The 25,092-nt window shown below is 28.8% G+C and overlaps 1 protein-coding gene across 1 annotated transcript in view; it reads right to left on the reverse strand.

The window, feature by feature from the left end:
- The window catches only part of LOC124366528 (zwei Ig domain protein zig-8-like), a 56,805-nt gene extending 40,772 nt beyond the window's left edge, over positions 1-16,033 (reverse strand). Inside the window, exon 1 of the mRNA XM_046823118.1 lies at positions 15,929-16,033. The gene's annotated coding sequence lies outside the window, so the exon portion shown is untranslated. The remainder of the gene's footprint in view (positions 1-15,928) is intronic.
- Between the last annotated feature and the right edge of the window lie 9,059 nt (positions 16,034-25,092).

Here is a 25,092-nt window from a genome sequence, read left to right on the forward strand (position 1 = left end):
CTGTTACACATTGATTTCTGCTGAAATTGGTAGAGTATTTAAAAATATTCAACAATGTTGTATCTCCTTATGATTTTTAATGACAATATGTTTAAAAAAAAACTCAATAGTAACTGCTTAATCTTCACTGATTATTGTATAGTTTATAAAATAATTGGCTGAGAGTTATAAAAGACAATCACACAGATGGCCGACCAAATTTATCCTTTATCTTTGTCTATCCACAGAATATTTACGAAACGAATTAAGCTGAGATTTCTGTAGTTTTAAATGTCCACGTGGGAAATATCAAGGTTCAGTGAAGGTCCATATACCTCAATGGGACTTAGCTGGTGTTAGTGAAAATCTCTTCGGTAAGTCAGCATGTTTACAGAAATTCTCTGGAATGAAAACTACAACCGGTAAATGAATCTTCATTTTTGTATAGGCAAGATAAGGTAACAAAATTGTGCCATGGAATAGTTCTCTTTCTGTCCTTAGCGTATGAGTAGAGTTGTTACATGTAATCTTACGAGCTCATATCCAAATAAACCGCAAGTATAATACCAATATAAATACTGGATATTTAGTTAAGCGATTATAAGCTATTTTTTACATTTAAAAAGCTTTTCATACATAATTTTGAATGTGTCTTGTAGAATTGTTTCACGGTCTTCTTCTAAAACATTAATTGATCATTTATAGGTAATATAATAAATATAATTGGTAACATATGTTATTCCTAATTCTAATAAAAATAAAATCAGCAGGAGCCTTAACTGCAATCTTGTTTTTAAATTCTTCATCCTTTATTAAGTAATGAATCTCAGAGACATTACTTGATAATACAGTAGGCTATATTATAAGATTACATACGCTTAGCCGAACATGAATAATATTACACCACTTACAATTACAGATCTTGACAGTGGTGTAGTCAAAACCGCAGACTCTCCTTCTCGGTTAATTAAACTCGAAGCCTGTAACATATTTTACACTTGGCTTATTAACAGAATATATCCCACTGCTGAGCCCTGGTAACTGTGTAAAATCCCGAATTATTATTAAATTATGTGGCTCGGATATCAAACGATTACAATATATATATTTATAATTTTACATTTATCAGTGCTAGTAACACTGTTTTAAATCTTTAGTTTCATCGCATGAAACATTAATAAATTCATGTTGATAACTGTTTGGTGTTCTTAAAATGTATGTTTGAAAAAATCTTGCTTTACAATATATTTCTATTCAAAATAGAGATAAATTTGACAGAAGTAATAACACGGGCTACTTAAAGATTAGTATTGTTTTTTTACATTATGTAACCATACAATTAATAATACTCATTATATGCCATGAAGTGAGATATATTATATTATTTAGAAGCAGTTATAATAAATACATTTCCTTGTGCCTCAATGCTTAACTTAAGCATTAGTTGTACAACAATGTAAAAAATTAAATATGGGAGATGTTTAGCGTAAAAAATTCCAATACTTGAAATCTTTCACACGTATTTTAAATATTTAATATATATTCAGAAAAAAGTTCTTGGGTCCATTTATGACTTCTTAGCATTTATCCAAACATAATTTAATTTTTTTCAAAAGAAGGTGACAAATTGTTAAAAGTTTTCAATTATTAAGCAGAATAATTCTTGCACACTAATTAGGATAATAATGGTAGGTAACATTGCTTTTGAGACATAATAAAAGGTACTTGCCTAAAAGCTAATTAATACACTCAACTGGCGCCTCCATCGCATACGTAACAGCAATTAGCAATTAGTAAACTACACCAATTAGTTATTGTGTAATTAATTCATACCATACGCGTAAACCTCTAAACTCGATGAATGCTATAATTCATTAGGCAATGATTTAATTTTCTTCAAGGACTTTATATATCTTCTTAGGAATAATAGTTACAAATGTAGTCTAATAAAGTTATTGAGGAAAAAAACAAAATATTTTACAGGAAATAAAACATTTTTTACCCCACAAATTATTGATGTCTCTAAATTCAACTACAATCATGAAGTTGATAAGCTCTCGACACTAGGAGTTGTCAAAATATTTTCAACACCCGACATTGATTGTCAATAGTATTTATTTAAATTTACATATATTCTTTTAGAGTTGTAAAAACAGTGTTTGTAATGAAGTAGTTGCAATAACTGTTGGAACAGTAGTTTCAAACTATCTTAAAGTACTTATGTAATAAAAAGATTGCAGAAGAAAACACAAGAAGAAATAATGATAATATTTTATCATCAATATAGCACTTAAATTAACAGCCAAGCATAAATTGGACGTTACGAATTTGAATGCTACATAATGCTACCCGTAAATCATTATGATAGGTGGAGTATTAACATTTCTCTTGCAATATCCATTAAATAATTTAATAATATCTAATAGTAATAAGAACAAATGCTTTTAGTAATGCACAGGCAATTTCATATTGTTAGTTTTCCGATCGCCTAATCATATGAGAATACATCAATATGCTAAATAACATACATAGCTTGTTTGAAGGTTATACATTTGTCCAATTTAAACATTAATTTTTAATTATAAAACCTAAACGCCCTGGAAAACTGAGCGCCATTGTATTGTGTTTAACAAGACATTCCATACTTATTTACGTCAGACTAGTTGTGAGGTTATTGTTAATATATATTTAAGTACAACCAAATATTGGATCTTTACTATCTTTTTTAAAATGTATCTGTTTCATTGATATTTTTAGTCGTTAGTATATACAAATACCAAGTTTACCTAGGTATTAATCAGGTATTTTTTACAAACCTGGTTTGTTCAGATTATTTATACACTGCGGCTGTACATTTTTTAAATATTAAATACAGGAAGTAGGTTGTTATTTTATTTAGAGCTGTCATGGTAATTTCATTAGTGTATATTCTTCCCTTAACTTAATGAGGACTTTTTTTATTTAATTTTTCTAGATATCAAACATATCAATAGGTTATGCAAACTGTTTAATGAATGTTAGTCAAGTGTATAATACGTTTAATATGTTGTCAAAAGATTACAAAAATCCAGGCTTATGCATAACCCAAATATCTGGGTTATGGGCTGATTGGCAATAATTCCGTGCTTCTTTAGCACGTGAATGGGGTGGATCCTAGCTGTAAATTGTTTTATACCAATAAAATATCTAGGTAGATTAAACAATCCACTATACCCAACCTTGCAATACTCATTTAAGGGACAATATAAGTCAAACACACACACACACACACACACACGCACACACACACACACACACACACACACACACACACACACACACACACACACACACACATATATATATATATATATATATATATATATATATTATATATATATATATATCTCATTGAAAATATTGTACTACATATAATATATGAGCATATTTAAAAGCAATTTAACAGTTTTACCTTTTTAATTTTGGTCAAGAAACGTTTTACAAACAGAACAATACCAGTATCATTATATTTAATAAACATATTACTCCGCACTATGGTGTTGGTTATATGCCGGGATAATAAAGCTAGTATAATATCTAGTTTAGTGCAGTGAAGATAATTATAACTTAGATTGGTTGTGGACATATTGTATCACAATCCTGTGTGCAATCATCCACCAACTGTTTAATATCTCTACCGTTTATTTATTGAAATTAAATTGATACCCTACGAAGTTTATATCTGTAAATAACATAAATATCAATATTACAACACATTCCATGAACAATCATACGTTGAGGGCAGTTAAATTAAAAAGCTGGTGTATTGGAATACACAGTATTAACATAGCCTCATTTATACACATCCCTTTGTGCATGTTTTTCGCATATATTTTCTGCAATAATTATGTATAAATTAAATTTTAATTTGCCTATTCAGAAAAGGTTAAATAGCCGGAAGTAAACGCTTTTTACAGAAGTAGATTTTTAAAATCTACTTCTTATATATTTTCTATGTCAGGACAACCAGGACAATTTTATTTTGAAACAGAATGCGAAGCTGCATATAAATGCTAGTGGTTTATTAAAGTGTTCATGCTATTTATTCGGAGATTTGAATTTCCAACATTTTGAAATAAATTCCACCACCTAACAGTGCAATATTATTTACAACCCAAGCTCCTTCTTAAAATAGCGCCAGAGATCATCCCTCTGATTATCCATGTGATAACTCTTGATATACAGGTCCCAGTGAGATAAAGTTTATAACACGTTTATAAAGAAGTCAATTCCCATAGAACATTTTATGGATAAAAAAATTTCCAGGTTATTCCTTCTGTCTGCCTCTCATTAAATCTGACTGTCTGTGCGAGAACTTTTAATACATAGGTCCGAAAGACTTAAATTTAGGTAGAATGTTTCCTTAGATAATCTTTGATTATGGCAATCTAGTTTTAATAGAGTATCGCAATTGGAATAACATAAATACATGGACAATGAATTTAGTTCCTTTTAACTTATCCTAATTACTATGCAAATCATGAATTTCATACCATAAACCAGTTAAAAATGTACTTTTGTTTATAGTTTCAATCATTTCAGAATAAAATTAATGTAAAAATAGTGAATATGAGTAGGTTATTTGATTGACACAAACCTCCAAATTCCAACTGCGAGGAGATTAAGTCACAATATATTTGTGATTTTCAAATCATGCAAGCATTAAAAAGTAAAATATGATTTATATTTTTGTATTTATATAAAGACAGACTATCAAAAAATATTTCTGAATTATAAGTATCTGATATTAAGAAGTTTGAATATTTTCAGTGTGTTCCCTATATTTACAGTGATATAGAGTAGTATATAGAGAACCTCACAAAGGGTATCAATGTCAAACCCCCGTTTTTTATCCTTAAATGAGTATTGCAAAGTTCGGATATAGTGTATTGTTAAACCTCTCTTGATATTTTATTGGTATAAAACAATTCACAACTTGGATCCACCCCATTCACATGGTAAAGAAGCACTGAATCCAAATGGCCAATTGATTGCCATGGCGTCCATTGAATATAATCAAGTGTTTTAATTGCATCGCTCCCCCCAAGCCGCGCTGGAGTGGTTGTGTTGCTGTGGTTGCCTCCCAACCCACCCCCCTCCACAGACACAGCATGTTAGTCCAGTCAATGAAGGGAAAAATCGACGAATGTTACAAAAAATAGAGGCCAGGTGAATTTATATCCGTTGTTTGGGTCCCATTAGACGAGTATTTTCCTAAAATTACCAGCCTTTCCTCATGTGCTTTTTCCTCTAACTCTTTAAATATTTACTTATTTATTTTGAAACTTTCAGGGCAATAGTTTATCTCCAATTCTATAAGCCCTATCGTAATATATATTTTTTTATTCCACAATTCAAGTACAAAAATACATTTTACTATGCATTAAACTTAACTAGCAGTTTAATAAAACATTGAATATATTTTGCAGAATGTTTCACCTCTATGTGAAGGGGTAAGAAATGGTGTAGAAATATTTTCTAATAGCGTCCTAAACATGGTAGAAATTAACCCGTTTAGCAATTTTTAAACTTTAACCCATAAATCCCTTATTGATTGGGCTAACTTATACCAAACAGGCTACCAAACTAGGAATAACTAAATTTTCCAGGATGAAAATAAAACAATTAGGTTGCATACGGTGGGACCATTCCATTTTTAAAATAGTCAATTTTAAACAAGCAACATAAGTTAATTCATAAGTAAATATATACCTTTAGAGAAATCATAATATATTCATTTTTTTATTAAAAAATATATTATTTTATTTCATATATACACCTCCAACTTACCGTATACCGTTTTATGATATTAAACTCAGTATCGAATACCCGAAAATCAAATAAAATTCAGAGTTTCAATAGTTTTAATTTTTTCTTGTTATATTGTCTTCCTCCTTAACGAAGTGTTTTATGTTTCCATATAAGTATTTAAATTACATTTACTCAATAACATAGTAAGTTCAAATACAATTTTGTTTTCATTTTCCGTTAAATTTTAATTTCGCCTCTGCGTCCAATGATATTTAAATTAAAAAAACAGTTAATGAGACAAGAGGAATATAATTCCGTCATGTAATATTGAAATTCAGTAAATTTATAGTAAAATAAAATTTGTACATTGTTCCTCTTTTTGGTTTGTTTAGAATGCTGCCTTATTTACTACTAAATACATTATTTGCTAAAATTAAGGAAAACGTCATTAAAAATAACAGATTAAAGTCATTAAAAAAAAATCACATTTATGTAATGACCATTGTAATGAGTACAAAAAATTTGAGTAAAAGTAGTATCATACTATCAAAAGTATATACGTTGACACTAGGTTGAATTGCTTATGAAAATAATTATAAATAGTACACAGCTAAGTCATTTGGCAATACTTGACTAAATATTGCCGCGATACATTGTCGAACCTATAAGTTATGAGAAGTTATTAAAGAAGAGAACCTTGCTGTTAAGAGTCGAATTTGTGACGGAAATGCTCACATGCATTGTAACTAAAAGAGTTCGTAATTCAATGATGAAAGTTTACTTAGCTGTTTTAAACATAACAGGACTTCGTAACAGGAGTTGGTCTGGAATTTTTTGTAGATACTTGTACATATATATTTTTTGAGCAAATTCACCCGGCAAGTGAGAGATCCGAGTTCGAGTCCCGGCGGAGCAAGTACTTTTTGTGAATCATTGTTTATTGAACAAATTTACATAAATATACATAATAAAATTAGAATAAAAATATGTATTGTTTAAACTAAATGTTACAGTAGAATTCTTATATATGCAGAATTATATAATTACCAAAAATATTAATATTAACTCAAACTTACCCTTTTTACTTTGCCAAAATCTTGTTAAAAATTAAAACTTTATTTTTGGTTTATGAAACACTCTTTGAATATTATTCATAGTGGTAAATAATTGTTTTATATATATATATATATATATATATATATATATATTATTAAATAAAATAACAAGATAAAACAAACAAATCTGTATTTCTCAACTACATATTGCAGTCAAATCGTATATATGCAGAATATATTTAATTTATCAAAATGTAATGTTAACCCAAACTTTTGCCTTGTTAATTAGCATAAAACATTATCTAGTAAAACGTTATTAAATTATAACAGTTAAATTTTAACCTTATAAAATGATACACTCATTAGACAATGTAACTTATAAAGAATACGTATCACTAATCAACCACGCCAGTTGTTTGTTAGCATTTGATTACTGAACTCCGTTCTTGTTAAACTTAGCTTTAAAGCTTGTTAGTGCCAGAAATTGTTTGGTTTGGATGTAGTCACCAAACAATTGAATTATTATCTGTAAATAATAAAAACAGTCCTCTTCACTTGTAAGAAAAAAGTAGATATGTACGACAATTGAAATATTAATAGGAGGTATTTCCATAACCAGGATACCCACTACAGATTTTTTCATACATACTTTTACTACGCCTACAAAATACGGAGTTACTCAGGTATTAAGGTATTTACGTGAGCATTTTCCTATGAAATGAGGTACCTAGGCAGTCAGTGAACTTAATTTACAAATTTTATACAGGGGAAGAATTAGGAGTTCGTTTGACAGATGCTTACGTTTTTACAGTCGTAGGGTGAAAGATCGGGACGAAAAAATATGCGCTGTAATCAATTTTTGTAGCAATCTTTTACTTTTTTCACCATTTAATACATGCGTTCTTTGTAAAGTGCAACATTCTTTTGAAACTTCCATGTAATACATATCTCGAAAACCATTCGAGGTTCATACAAAACTCTTGAAATAAAACGCTAAAATCAATATACCTTTTCCATGGAGGTAAAGAGGGCTTCAAGCACCAAGTTAAATGTTTCTGGGATCTCTCTTTCAAGAGATTTTTACAAATACGATGATAGAGTGAGATAGAGGACTACCCTTTGAGCTTTCAACCCAAAAATCAACATTTAATTCTTCAAGTGATAAATAGGGACCTATGTATCGAGTTAAAAGCCTACAGGGCCTGTCTCTCCAGGGTTCTTAACAGGGCAGACCTCATAAACTTTTGGCATATTAGCCACCGAATAAGGTTCTTCCTCATTTCCTAAAACTAGTGGAGGTAATGGAAACTTTTCCTAATGAGGTAATGAAAACTTAGATGAAATGTTATATAAAATAAATTAATATTCATTAATTGTATAGTGAATAATCTTATACCAACAAGTTTTTTATTTATTGCTACATTGTATTTTAATTTTCTCAAGAAGAATTATTTTATTTCAAATATTAAGTGTATAATACAATTGTAAATAAATTATGATTCGTTTCAAAAAATATTAATTCCACCCAGGGAGACACATCCTCTAAATTAAAAGTCTTTAGTAACTTATAATAAAACTTATTATAGTGCATTAGGGATAAAAAGAGTAGATTCTGTATCAACTGGTGGCTCAGAGCAGGCATGGAGTAGAGCTACAGCTTCAGTGATTAAGTTTATTTTCTGGTAAAGTTCAATATCCTAGTGGCCCAAAGGTCAACGGCAGAGTATAAGAAAAACATGTGTTAATCTAAGAAAAATGTCCAAAAATACAAAAAACAATACAACGTTGGATTACTGGGGTTAAAGGACACTAATTAAAGTAGAACAGCGCTGTCTTGTGTAAATTCAATTTTCTGTTCAACACGAAACTTAAAGCGGAAAGTTTGTAAGATAAACTACACCACCTCACATTTAAAGCCTGATTACCGTATTTATGGTCCTAGACTATCTCACAGTGTTCTATATACTTTGTCTCTGTAATGTGTCCCTAAATGTCTTGTATTAAACAAAGGTCCTCAATATTAGAAGGTCACATAAATGTGAAATTATCTGAAATGTAATCAAAGATAAATTTACGTTCCTTCATCGAAAAACGATATTAAACTTGAGCTAAATTAAGACAAATTAAATGTGATAATGCTTCATATTGTGTTATGGAATATATAATAGTATTGCACAATGCATATACGTAATAAAATTTGGATAGCAATGAAGTAAGATAGCGAAAGTTTTTGTTTTATAAATTTTCGAGATATAAAACAATGTTGTGGGTCACCAGATGGATTGATAATAGGATTGTGTGCAAATCAGTTTGCTAATCTATCTGTTTATTTGCCTTCGGAATAAATATTTTATTCAATATTCATTACAATTATCTGCTACTATGTTGTCTCTTAATAATGATACTCTTTCACAAACCTAATCAACGTTTTACTATTTATATACTACTAATTGCACCAAGTGGACGATTTGTCAATCTAAAACCTGATTGATTGTGAATAATCTATATAAGGCGGAGTCTAAAGCTAATTAACTTTAACTTAAAAATAATTTCCAATTACAAGGAGTACTATGTAAAGGGTGAAGAATATGTTTGATTAAGAAGCACATCACCCAAATTTAAGTGAATAGAACTATTTTTATTTTCTTTTGGAATAAATTGTTAATTATTAATTATTTCACAACAATTAACCATATATAGGTTGCCTCTTTATACAGATACTCTTACATATGCCTAGTCAACATTTTACTATTTTAAAAATACAAATTTCACAATCCAAAATAAAACCTGATGGATTGTGAATTACTTACACAGGTCTTATCAATAACCCTCCTGGCAATGACTAAATACATCAATGAACAGAACATTTGTTGAAGGGCAATTGAGTGACATATTTCTCCCACTAAATAAATGGGATACTTGGAATACATGGAACCTTGATAAATTTGATTCGTCGGATTGGGTGATTTCATACAAATCTTAAAGGCTTAGCATAAAATGACACACTAAGTGCATTGCGTTGTTTTCTGGCACAGCTGAATCCTTTTGCGGTGTCCACGAACAGACGAGAATAATTCTTCGTACTCTAAGAATGTAGCCAGACTCGAGCGCAAGGTTGATATTTATTATCGTATTGAATCAAAGTGTTACCTCTTACTAAAAATGTAGTGGAGATAGACACGTACTTTAAACGTATTAAACGTACTATTAAGCTCTTATACTTTAGTAAGGAAAACCATGTTAAGCACTTTCATATTTGTTTTTCAAAGATGATTAAGAAGGGTTACAGCGTGATGTAATCTTCCTAATTAATTATTAAAAATATTGTTTGGAAGGAATACGCACAGTTTGCCAAATAATATATACGAGTAAATATTAAATAAAATTAAAAGGTATTTATCGCAGATTAAAAATTTATGTTACAGTTGAAATTTAGTTTACCAACAAAATGGAAACCACGATCTTTCCACCGATACGTAGAATAATAAAAACCTACATATATTGTACACATATATATACACACACACACATATATACATATATATTAGACTATCAATAAATAAATAAATATACATATATATATATATATATATATATATATATATATATATATATATATATATATATATATATATATATAGAAAGAGAGAGAGAGAGAGAGAGAGAGAGAGAGAGAGAGAGAGCATATTCAAATCATAAAATTAAAAAGTTTTAAATTTACCTACGCAACTTATAATCTACGTTCTTATGTATTATATTTTTAAATGGCATATCTCCCATCATTTTACACACAAAATTAAGATTTTAAGGGTTTGATATTTAATACCCTTCAAATGTTGTTAAAACAAGTGGCCACCAGTACAGCCGAGTAAAGAGCCAAAGCTAGGACGCAGATGCTCACGTACACGCTGTAACTCAAGAGTTCATAATTTCATGATGTAAGTTCACTAAACTGTTTTCGAGGTAAGTGGAGCTCGTTAACTTTGTTCAAAAGTTACAAAGGAGTGATGAGAGAACCGCAGGAATTCCTTGAAAATCAACGTTTTATTTCCACTAAATAAGTTATGGAAGTCTGTAGCTTCCAATTTTGTCAGCTCTTTGATACTTTTCTTTCAGGATTTATAAATTATATTGAGTAGGTTCATCAATCAAAGTGACTTCGAGGGTAATAACCATGTACTCGTATTTTATTTCTATTATGCTTTTTTGGGTACATGTTAGATTATAAGAACCTTTGACCCAGAATCTGGCATATAAGTAATGATATTGTACTAAGGAGTATTATTTTACTACCATTAAGATATAATCACATCCTAATTGAATAGTGGTATATACAAAATATAACAAAGCGTCTCTAAATATATTTATAAAATTAGTCAATATACAAAGAGATGATCAATAAAAAGTGTTATGTTTGAAGACATTTTCTAAACATACTAACTTTAATAAAGTATAATAATACAACTCATTTTGTGTGAAGGTGTTTCAATAAAATACCATGCCCATATTGGTAAAAAGATTTAGAATATATTACAAGTACAAAGTTATCTTTCTAATTCAATTTAATAAAAAAGAAATGAAAGATGAAATAACAATTATACAATTATCAAATATGCGTAGAGTTGTTTCATAGTAGTTCCTTTTCTATAACGCAGAAGATACGAACCAAATAATTACAAGAAAGTTCAAATTCAATAAAAAAACAACGAATGGAAAGCAAATTTATATTAGGCTTTCCACAAAATCCTATTCTCTAATCTTTCGTTACACATTTGATGTTTTAGGACTTGCGACAATAACCTACGCCCTTAAAACACATCATAATGTGTGTATGTGTGTGTGTGTGTGCTCGCGCGAGCGCGCGCGTGTGCTGCGTGTGTGAGTTTGTGTAGGAGTAACAGTTTTTTAATTCTTACTTCTACTCTAATATATATTTATTTATATACATACTAATATGATATTTATAAAAGCTATATATTTATTTACCATGTATCATTAAAGAAGTTATTATGAACTTATATTAAATCTAAATGGCTCATCCTAATCATTGTTATAATCTATATCGTGAACAATGATAATCATCCTAGAAGTGGGTGACGCAGATTTTTACAGGGTAATTCACTTACACTAACAAGGTTTGTTCCTTAAAGTTACCAATTGTCAAAGTTCAGCTGTTAATTCCTCGAGAAAGACAACTTTACTTATCGAATTCCATACTTTCCCTATTAAACATTCTAGTTCCATATTTTCATAGAGATGAAATATACAAGTAGAGGATTCGTGGAAGTACTATGTAATACGGAATTCCATACTTTCCCTATTAAACTTTCTAGTTCAATATTTTTATAAAGATGAAATATTAGCAGAGGATTCGTGGAGTGCCATGTAATATGAAAACATATTTGTAACAAAGTCCAAGATACCAGATTCAACCAAGAGAGATTGAAAAATATTTAAAATATTGTATAATATTTCATATTGTTAGGGCATTTTAAACATTTACCAATATCTAGTCGCAGGTAAGTTATGTAGTGAACAAATTAAAATTCATGTCCTCCTCCATAAACTAATGGATAGAGTCTCCGTTCTCTAACACAGATATAACGAACTCAGATCACAGAGAGCTCCAGTCTTGTATAGACAATATGCAGTGTATGTTGGAGCTGAACAAAGAGACTTAAACGAAATAAATCTTCATCTGAAAATATATACAGTATATATATCTGCATAAGGATAAAAATTAACTCGTGGTGCTCAGTAAATTATTCGGATTTAGGTACTCGAATCTAAAAACTCAATTTGAAACTGTAAGTATGAATTTATTTTAATGGTTTTTTAATGAGATTCAAATGCAAGGTAGTTACATTAATATTCTGTGAAAAAATATAAAGAAATATAGACGTTACGAAAGAATAAATACTAGTTGGGTGAAGAGATTTTGAAGTAAATATAAAAGTGGAAAAATAATTTTTTAATCCGTATCTTTAAAAGAACTTTATATAGTGAATTCAGGTATGTAAAATTGTATGCATAAAAATGCTATGAACTAAAATCTTTTACAATTTATATAAGCTTTTGTGTATGTAAAATAATTCGGACATATATTAACAATTTAAATCTCTCTGGAGGGGATATTCCTTGTAAATGTACATTTTTATAAAGACGTTTGACTGTCAAAAATTTCACGGAAGACTAAGACATAAATCGTAAAAAAATAAAGATAAATATAAAAATAACAACTTTATGGTCTTGTACGATATACAGAAACCAATAATAAGTATAAAGATTAGATTTATGGGTATTGGTATTTCTTTATAGATTTTTTGTTTTCATACCTTTCTTTCAGAAACAGTTTTTTTTTATTTTTAGCCTTAAAAAATCAACTTTTAAAACATAATTGATTTTTTCCCAACTTAAAAAGAATTTTTATTAGGTTTCTTACTTAATCGTATCTGGTAGAATCTGGCAGTTCACCTGTAATAATTTAAAAGTTACTGTCTATAATTCGTAGAATTTAATTGGTAGCATGTAAGTGAAAGAAATTAACATTTACCTATTGTGTATTATTGCTTTTATTGCATACTAAATTTTGTCCCAGGTTATATAGATAATGTATTTGTAAGTGGCCCACACCATATGTCGTGTAACAGGCTTCAATAAAAGTGCAAGCAACATTCAAGTCTACAACTCAGTTCATTCTTGAGATGTCCTGGGGATACAGAGACATCTTACAGAAAGGAAATATTTACATTTCCCGACATACATTATAGAAATTATGTCAGTATACAGGGTGATAGGTTTCAGTAACGTTCAACCAAAATCCATTGCTAGACAAACGTCATCAAATAAGTCATTAATCTTTTTCTATTTAGAATTCAAGTTCTATGCCAAATTTCAAGTCTAGAGATTAAATCTTTTTAAAGACATCTTGCACATCATACATTAACATTTTTCATTGTTAAACGTGTTCTGCTACATGTGTTAATATGTCACATGTGTGAATGTCTTATTGTACTGATTTTGTTCGAACATGAATTTATTCTGTTGTTCTCAATACCGTCAAGGTTAAACATATGACCAATGTAAAATATTCACTAACGCTCAGCCAAATTCCATAGAGTGATATGTACTATCATCGAAATCCTGTTCCTCATGTAGAAATTAAGCCTTATACAACAAGTCTGTAGTTTAGTTCGTTTTAGAAAAATCGTCGTTACAGACAGACGGCTAGACACACAGACAGGCTGAAAAAAAATGTTTTCCAGCCCATAGAATTATTAACTTTACTAACGCTCAGCCAATAATTTTGAAGCTAATAGCTTAGCAAACAGTAAATCCAAAAGTAATCCTTGTCGTGAACCAAGCAAAGATATATCAACTATAATTATTGTTACTTAAGGCATTTCATATTTTGTGTCCTTAGTCGGTGTTTTAACACACTTTAACTCAATTAACAAATATCTATAGATTCAAGCCAAGTTCTAACTAAAGTTACAATTTATTAAATTATTTAGTTATTAAATTAGTAATATTGAATTTAGCTCCATTACACCTTCAACTTAGTGATTCGATTGAAATCTAAAGCTGTCCTGAATCTGTCATAATCGTCTGAAGAAATAAAAATATGACAACACTAAATTGTTTCGACACCCAGATTAAATAATATAGTAAATATAGATAAACAGGTATTCTCATTGTCTCATCAGATGCACAATCCATTATTACAGAAAGAGTTAATTCTAAAAGCCTCTTCGTCACCGACTTTGTTTTAATCTGTCCAGATCCCAGGAGTCAAGTTAGTAGCAGCATCAGATTTCAGACAACGCAATTAGGGGAAGATAACTCAACATCCACATTGATTCAACCCTTCCTACTATAGGTAACGTATGTGTAAAAAATTGTTTAGTTAATTACAAATTAAATGATTGACATTATTTAAAGAAGTAACATTTTAATTAATACTATTCACTATCTATTTTTTATTGTTGAACTATTTTAAAGTAAGTTTCTTGTATGATCCTTATAGTTTCAAGAAGAAGATATCATCGATAAACACTTTCTATTTTTGTAAAAAAATACTAAAATTAATTTAAAAGTCATACTAGCTTCATTTTAAAATAAATAAGGTTATACTTTATCATATGAAATTACTTAGCGGAAGTAAAGTAAATTTTTTTACTACGATTCCATTATGAACCTGAATAAAATAATATATATTACAAATAATTCTAAAACATTTGAAATTTAATATACTCTACAATTAAGAACGATACAAAGTAGTGTTATTTGTATAGCTAGTGAAAGTAAATATTTTACGGATTGCATTGTGCTTGTGGGATGCAATATAAACTCTTTCTCTTGTTATCTACTATTAAATGTACCCAGTTTCAACGAAACAGAAAGCTGTTATTTAACAATAATTATTTAAAAAATGTCACAAGTTTTCAGTCTTACACTAAAATTTACTTTTATAACCAAACAAGGATTTCATTTATTTAAAGATTTTCCAATGAACACTTATGTGCATGTGACATTTACAGTTGTTTTATCAAGGAAGATGTTATTTCTTGTTGATTTTATGAATAAGACGTATAACTGATCTACACGTAAGTATGAGGTACTTCAATTCCTAAGATTATATTCTATCTGTATACTAGTAAAATTATTCGGAGGTTCATATGCGCTAGTAATAATAAAACTAGAAATAACTGTCAGCAAAATTAGTCATTAAGTATTTTATTTTAAGTTTGATATGAATTTTCTATTTCGTACTTAAACCATAATACACATTACCATTTTATACTTCCTAAATCTGGTTTAGGGCTTTTACACAAAATCAATTTTTAAGTAGGCATTTTTTCTATATTAAATTATTCTTCGCTCACATTTATTATTATTAGGCTATTTCAGAAAAAACACAATATACATAGTTGCAACATAATATGTAAATATTTGTATAGAAATTTGTACTAATACCTTACAGAGTTTAAATATTAAATTATATTTTACGAATCAGTAGTTATTACGTAATATTAATAACACTTTATAAACCTCTTATAACCCATACAATGTTATGTTTTGACCTACAAGTAAAACAAACTCACCAACAAAACTTCTTTTGGATATTGTGCACAATGCCCCGAAAGACGAATGTTCCGGAAATGTCAACACAATGTCAAAGAGGAAACGGACACAACGTGATCCACAAGAGCGCACAATAGAGTGAATAGAAATCTTGGTCGAGGGCGCTCGTGTGTTTCCGTGAACACTCGGAGACGATCGGCCGCCTGCGCACGCGGTGTCAATAAAGGTATGAGTAATTACCCATTAAACGGTGCTATTAATTCTTCCCCACTGGGTAATATTTTCAAATAATTATGATTAGATTAACGTCCAATCCCTTAAGTGGTAATGGGTTGACAAACGACTCCGCACTTTCCCTCGCGGATAATGACCCTTTCACACTTAGCGACTCTCAGGGTGGGTCGGAGTTAATTCAAAAGTTCCAAGCCATATATTCAAGGTATGCCGGAGCTGGATACGCTTCGTTCGTCGGCAATTTTCCTCGGTTTAACTCAGCATTAACTTCATCCCAAACCCCGAATTACCAAAGCCCTTTTGTTTTCGCCCTTTTATTCCCTTCGGTAAGTATTCAAGGGTTGATTAATTAGCCATTGTTCATTTTATCGCCTGTCAGCGTTCAAGAAGTATTAGTGTAAAGACAGTTTTAATTTTAAAATAAGTAGATTTATGTTAAACTGTGCGAATTAATTATATTTTCATACTACATTTAGTCACTGATTTATTGTAGTTTTTATAATTTTTAATACCAAATTGAAGCAATTTAAGAAAAATATATCTAATTCTTTTTTGTAGATTAAGTAGGTTATAAAGTGTTACTTGACATATTATTGCTTTAAATATAAAATACAGTGTATACCGTATACTGCCCTTACTTCCTCACCTTACTTTGAAACACGTACTCACGGAACTGATTGCTGTTTAATTTAGATCCCAAAAAATAATAAACCTCCACTACTCATTGAGTTATTAAGTAAGAATGTATACACCATTTGTTTATAAGTCTTTTGTTTAAGAGCATTGTGTAAATAAGACTCAGCTTATTAATAATTTCAATACATCGTAAAATCAATCCTACTCTAAAATATTATCAATTATGTAATATTAAATACGGTTTCCAATAACGGTTCATACAGTTTATTGGGATAGGAATAATATATTTAAGACAACTACAACTTAATATTTTACAAGATAATAACCAGGAAATTATATCCACATTATATATCAGGGCACAAACACACAGCTACTAACACATAATAATTTTTTACTAGTGGTTTTACCATCGAAGAATTATTATATAATTAACTGTGAATTTTATTATAAATAAATATAACATATTTATAATATGATCATCAACACGTTTTCATTTATAATTTATAAATTACGTTTTTGTTATATTCCATAGTAGTAATAAAATACAAACTGCAATTCGCTAGTTTTTATATTATAAATATAATTTGTTTTAAACTTAATTTTAGCCCCGGAACATTTTAGTTTCTTAATTTTTAATTTTTTAGTGTGTGATTGATTTACATTATATTATTTGTCTTTGGTATAATTTACCTATATGGAGAGTTTTTTTTAAAAAAAGGAAAATGACGTAATATTATTTGTATTACTTCTTCGTCAAGAAATAAAAATATTAAATTAAGTTCAAGCATCAGAAAGTTATATTACTTAGAAGAATAAAGGTAAACATTATATTGTGATAAGATTAACACGAATTTCACCCCGTGCAGTTGGTGTAACTGATTGTCACGATATTTAAAAACAAGATCAATGCTACCTACGTTCAGGAATGAAATATTTCTAGGAATCACGGATGCTTACAACATTGAGCTACAATTTTACAAACCAAAATATGGTAGCAGACAGCCGCACGGTTTATATATCGGATTTATATCTGAGTTAGAGTTGACCATAGTACTTCATTATTAGTAACACAACCTGATCATTACGGACTGTCCTTATTCATTCATACCAACATACCCGCACAGAATAGTCAATTTGAATGGACGAAAAAGTTAATACATACCCCCTGTTATTAAATGAATATTCAGTTTCGTGATAATGGATACACTTAATAGAAGCCTTTCCATAAGGACGAAACTATTTACAAATATATCTATATTCCTGGCAATACACTTTGCATAATCATGCTATAAGTGCACAAACAAGTTTAAGAAAGGTTCATTGGTTTTACAATAATTAAAATCCAAACCGAATATAAAGTTGAAGTATGACGTCATATTATCAAATGACAAAAAAACAGCGTTGCATTATAAAGACTAAATTTATCTTAGCTATATCACTAGAAAATTCTATAAAAGGGTATGTACTGTCTAGTATAGACTATTAAATATTCATAGACATTATAAAGTTACAGTTCCTAGCCAAATTATTAAAGTGAAAACTGCTACACATTAAAACAATTTTAAAATAATGGAAATTCATAAAGACGTCTTGTGCAGAAATGTAACCATACCTCCAAGTTTCGCAATATTGCAGGAATTCCTCATATTAAGGAAACTGCTATTATGGGATAGTAACGTTTGTGGTCAAAGAATTTACTTACACGGATGTCTCCTTGTTGAGATGGCAGGTACGGTTTGACATTATTTCCATGTATGTTCTTGTCACTTTGATTTAAATTCATATATGAATATTAGAATTAGTTAAGTTAAGAGAGAACTCTATTATATTTCATGAATTTATCACAGATTTTATTATATTTATATGATTAGTGAGACGTTTACTTAAAAATTTTTGTATTAGTTTTACTGTTGAAGGTAGGAGGAAAACTTGTTTGATTAGATTTCATATCACTTTACTCCTACAATAATTAATATTTATTATTATGTTCTTGTACAAATAACATTGTGCTCAACCAACGATACTAGGTTTTTTAAAAGTCTTTTGTTTTGAAAGTAAAATACATTCACACAAAAAAACCTAAATACAATGTCTGACTATCTTTTAATAGAAAACAACTAAGATTTACAAAAAAAGTATTTACCAATCTTTTTAAAAATGTTAATAAAAAACTAAAAAAGTGATAATATTTAAAATAAATTTTATTTGAGAATTTGTCAAATAACAACAAAATTACAAAAAGACCATAAAAATCTACACAAGATAAAAATTCAAAATATTGATCGGGTAAACAGATCTAAAAGTTCATAGTTGCAAAGATGTAAAAAGTCCAAAATGTTGTAAGATGTAAATTACTCAGAATGTCTCTTGAAACCAAATAGTTATGCTACACATTGATTAAAATTAAACTGTAAACGGCTTTCTTTTATATTAGAATTTTCCTAAACCTCTAATTACTAGACAAATTTGTTTCTAATACAAGGAAAATATTAAAATAAAATTATTTAATGGAATTACATTTTCACTTAGAATGTATAAATAATTAAGAATCAGCCCAAACGATTTCCGCAATTTTTACTAGATACCCGGATGCTTTACTTGTCTATCGTACCCTGAGCCAGTTCATCAGTTTGAGCCAAGAGCAAGTAATTATTAGGCCCTATTGACAAACATGACACAAAGAAACGAGTAGGCCCGTCCACCAAGATTAGCGGCTTTGACCCAAACAACGGCCCCTGCTGACAAAACAGGTATTACGAGACACAAATCCCTGCCTCACTGTAAGAAAAGGGCTAATTTTTGCCAAAACTTGCATACTATGACTCACATTTTCTGTTCTAAGTATATTTCTCAATCTAGTTTTATTTCCATGAAAAACTTTTTTCGGGCTTTTCATATTTTTGCTGTGAGCTGTTTTCTTCTCCATCAAGGCGTGTACAACCTTTTTAATCCCATCGAGTTAGAGCGTAGTTTATACATTACAAACTGTTTCTTATATAACATCCATTACGTTGTAAACCGATGTGAATTACATCTACTCTAAATTATTAAAATGGTTTTTTTAAATAATAATAGCCGTTATATTACTTTTGTAATACTTACTGCTATACTAAGCTACGTTTATGGCATTCTGAACAGTAGATACTGTTTGTATAAAAGGTATTGTCGTGCTGGAGCAGTGCAGTTTGTTTTGAAATATTCCACCTCTTTAACCACATAATTTTTTTTTTTTAATTTTAAAACAAATGAAAATGAGAATAAATTAATTATAAAGTACATTTTAAGAATGTAATTGCGTCTGCATTTAATATTTCTACTCAAGCCCTAAAATAATTCATGTTTATAGAATTATTTAAAAACAATAAATTAATAGTAATAGGTGTTTTAAAAAAATCACACGTTCACAACTACTAGTTCTATTGTTGTCAATATACAAAAAAAACATAAAAATATTTACTTACCGTTTCAATAATATGATATAGATATACGATTGCAGTAGATTCACTTGAAAATGTAAGTTTGATTTGTCTGCCACTTAACAAATCCTATTGTCTAGAAGAGAAATCCTCAGGGCAAACACATGCTGAGCTGAGTGGAGTGGTTTCGAAATCGGCTGCACTCTCGAATTCAAAGAATTTGTTTTGTTAACAATATCTAAGTTGCTTTACATTTGTAACAAATTCACTTGCTATAATGCGGTGGAGTGATGCAATTATATTTATGCATTATTAGTAAATTATAATTAGTTTAAATGGGATTTTTAGTATCAAGAGTTCCAAATCATATTATAATGGTTTACTAAGTTCCAGTAATAGGACCCAATTAAATGACGTAATATGAGTAAAGTGCATATTAATATGACTCAAATCACATGGATTCTTTGAATTAAGTTATATGAAAATATAACGTTATACATAACATGAAGGAAACCCTTCTGCAGCATAGCCTTTAAATGCGGTTGTGCATAATAAAAGTACTCGGTCTTTGTGTGCACCAGCAGTAAATGAAAGTGTTAAAGCGCACTAATAAAAGTGTATACTTTTAGCAGATTTTAGATAAAATATGTGTTTTTCTTAACTTAGTGGTATTTTATCATCTGTAGAAGGGTGATTTTATATGGAAAAAGACGCAATAAACAACCGAAAAACGATTGGATGTAAATAAAAAAACATTAAACCCACTCACACATATACATACACCTTTTAAAGTTGTTACATCAGATGATATTCACAGAGTGAGCCTAATGTAGAAGTAGAGTTTACTTCATAATTTCAAAATTGCAAACCTGTGATACATAGTTTAAAAATTTAACTTAAAGGAATTTTAAGATATTTCGCAAAACTTTTTAACCATTAAAATAAGGCAGCAAAAAACTACTAAGAAAAATTTGAAATAAAATAATCCAACGAACTTCTTGGAATTGAAAATAGTCTCCAGTAATGCTTCTTGCTATGTTATCATTTCGGATGTGGTTTGGATGTAAGTTTAAGCCGTGTATCCTTTATTAAATAGTAAAATTAATGATACCCTGTGTACATAAATTGTAACAGGAACCTATGAGATTGTTGTTTGAAATTATTTTAATGTAACATCAACCCGTTATTAAAGCATTGTTTAAATTTTTGGTCCATCAAAATTTTAAAACGTTAATACGTTAAAGTTTACAACAAACATTAAACACATTCATTTGAGGATCAGAATTTATACATCCATGAGACACATTTGATCATCATAATTCTCATGTTATGAAATTATACATATTGTTCCTAGAAATGACATATTCTACATAATTTTCAAAGGTTAAATATGCGGGAAAATTGAACTTTAAACCAAACCTTATATTACTTAACACTTAAGAAGAACCTAATTATTTAATACAAGCTCATTTAAATTATCATCATTAATTCTATATATATACTTAAGCCATTGATTAAATGTTTACAGTTCGAGATACATTTACGATATATTAAGGGATACTTAGAGATTTATGTATAAGAAATGATTTGAGTACATTATGAGTGGAAAAGTCGTTGTGAATATTTGTTGTTTTTCTAAATATAATAAATTCCCTATGATAAAAAACTAATAAACCTAAAGTGCCCAGCAGTTCAGTTGAACAGAGCTTCCACATTTATAACGGTTAATAACTCTTAGAATTAATCTAAGAAATAACATTTAAACTTTATGGAGTTAAAATTTCGTTGTTATGTCAGTATAGAATTATAAAGGATTTTTGTAACGTTCAAACAATATATTACAAAACTATTACATATTAGCAAAATAATACATAAATAATAGCATAATTAGACATAAACTACAGCATATCTAATTAGGTATTATTGGTGTATTTATACTACGGGAAATTTAAATAACATATTTATACGTATTGTTACAATTCGTTTAAAAAAGTAAGTTACAACCCGCTTTGCATAAAACTTTAACTGTAAACAAAATACGTTTAAACTTTATACCTTCATAATGTACAACATAACCTCAAAAGATACCTGTCCGTTGACACAAAGCATAACTTATTATGTGAGATATTATGATGTAAATTTGAAAACACTATACAAGAGAACTTAAATCATCTCATTAGACGCAAAAACGTATTAAAATTTTACGTGTTGAATTAAATATTCATTCATGTGTAAATTTAAAACTTTCATGTATATGTTTCTATGTATATACTGGTATTTTTAAAAGTCATTAGGCACAGCATTAACATTGCGTATCGCAGACGCACGTGTTGTATTTAAATAAAAATGTAATACCTAGAGTTTAGTTAACTTTTAAAACTTGTAATAAGTGTATGGATAAGCATAAATGATGGAAGTAATTATCATTATAGATTTTAAAAACAATTCTAAATAGTTTCTTTAAAATAGTTATGTATCTAACATTAAAATACATTTCATTAAATTGAAGGCAAAAGTTAAAAATGTTCTTATATATAATATAACCTATTTTATTATAATTTACGATAGTTATAAATTTGATTAAAGGTAACATTACTACAAAACATATTATTACTGCCCACTCCCAAGGTTAAACTAGTTTTTCTTATACTTCATGGATTTATAAAATCATTTAAAGAAATTAGGAAGATTAATAGAAATATGTATTGTTAAAAAGTGTAAGCCTACAATGACCCAACTCAAGTAAAAGGTTCACGTAAATGTTCGCTTTATCATGTGGTCTTTCCTGCAACACTTGTTCCACGTAGATGTGTAATAGCCTGAGTGTTGCAACATTTCTAGAAAATGGCATTTTTATCTTCATTTTTTACATCGTATCAATTTCATAACAATATAATAATTAAAGCCTTCATCATCAATAACAAAATAGCACTGCACATCATCTAATAAATTCAACTCATCATTTTATTTGGTTCAGTAATAGAATTGTGTTTAATTTTAATAAAAGTTGTATTAAAAAATTACTTATTATTGAAATGAAAAAAAGGCTATTGCCACTTATGGAATTAAATAAATTAAAAGATTCGTTTGTCAGGTCTTTGGACTTCCGGTATGTTAGTTCAGTTATTTAAACACATATTAAATCCCAGTAATGGCCAGTTACGATATAATTTAATTGTAAAGGTAAGGGCCAATGGCGTAGTGGGAGCATACTCGCCCGGCAAGTGAGGAGACCTGGGTTCAAATATCGGCAGAATAAATAATATTTTTGTAATTCAGTATTTATTGAAACCAAATCAGGCTATTGACGCTTATAAAAATGTATTACATATATAACACGTCTTATTGTAGATATTTGTCTTCTTAGCATATTTTTATTTGGTTATTTAAGCAGGTATGTGACAATAAAAAACCATATAAAAAATAACTGATCTTGAAAAGAAAGAGCTCTCTCACTTGCTCGGCAGGTATACTTGTTATACAAATCCTAACAGATCAAGAACTTTTTTGATTAAATGTTATTAAAATGATATCAGGCTATTGCCGTTTATTCAAATTGAAGGTATTGATATTTTTCATAATTAATATAGTCTAATTTGAACACATGGGTAAGGGAAATTTAAAGTATCACAAGAAAAGTGGAATACTACTTGATTGCATTGCCAAAATCATAATTTAATCTCTACTAGTAAATAATAAAATCTATTTGTATGCAGATATGTTCTAACATATGAGTATAATCTAAAATATCAATAATACTCCCTTATTCATTTTATTTCCATGCGAAACTTTAGCAAATTCTCACTTATTAACAAAATGTATGACTACAAATGTTTGTAAATATTTCATTAGTTACTTTTAAACTAATTTAAAGGAAACTTACTTTCACGTTCAGGAATATAAATTTGTTGTGCACTACACTCGCTTATGCCACAATATATTGATATGAGAAATATCTTGCATATACTTAAATGCTTAAGCTTAAGGATATTCTTTCTAAAAAACTTTCAGAAGTCCGTGTTCTATGTTTATGACACAATGTCTTACGAGAAAACATGAGATCATTACACTCTGTAAAACGTTATGGATACTATGTTTTCATAAATTTTATCTATGTATTTGAATAAACGATAATTACCTTTTTGGAACAGCTTAATTCATTAGACTGCAAATCTAATTTATAGTGAAAGTGCTTATATTGTGTTAATGACCGTACTACTGATAATATGCTCACAAAGAAACTCCCCCACTCAAAAAAAAGGCAATAAAGAAAAAAAAGAAATATACAGAACATTAATTTTTTTGTTTAAATTTTTAAGCAGATAAATTGTGTTTTATAAACAAGGAAATCACCCCAAATATTTTACGTATATAATTAACTACAATTTTAATGTAAATTTTTATATAAATTGCATACTTTTAAGCAAAAAACACAAGTTAATGAAGGTAAATACCTACATAAAGCATCCAGTATAATTAACTTTCAAACTTGTTTCATCTGTTATGACAAGAAACACAATATTTACTATTACAAGAAAGGTAAGTGATTAAGTAAAGATTAAACTAATTAGTCTTGTTAGTAACTAGTTAGAAACTTAATAGACTCGTTGCCTATCGGGTTTCTTATTCATTAGTTGTGTAATAAAATAATAGTAATAAAACACATTACTTAGATCCAACTAGAGACTTGTACAACTAATTTATGTATGATTAGGAATATGATACAGAAAGAATGTCAGTTATTAATTTATTAATCTTAGTTAAAGATCCTTAGGACTCTAAAATGACATAAATAGTACAATTATTCATTCCTCAAGTCATAAAACCATTAAATGATTGATTTTATAAAGCACTTTAATAAGACTCAACAAATATATAAAGTATATGTTTAGTAGCTT

This window comes from Homalodisca vitripennis, chromosome 7, assembly GCF_021130785.1.
Source record: "Homalodisca vitripennis isolate AUS2020 chromosome 7, UT_GWSS_2.1, whole genome shotgun sequence".
In the NCBI taxonomy this organism is placed as follows: domain Eukaryota; kingdom Metazoa; phylum Arthropoda; class Insecta; order Hemiptera; family Cicadellidae; genus Homalodisca; species Homalodisca vitripennis.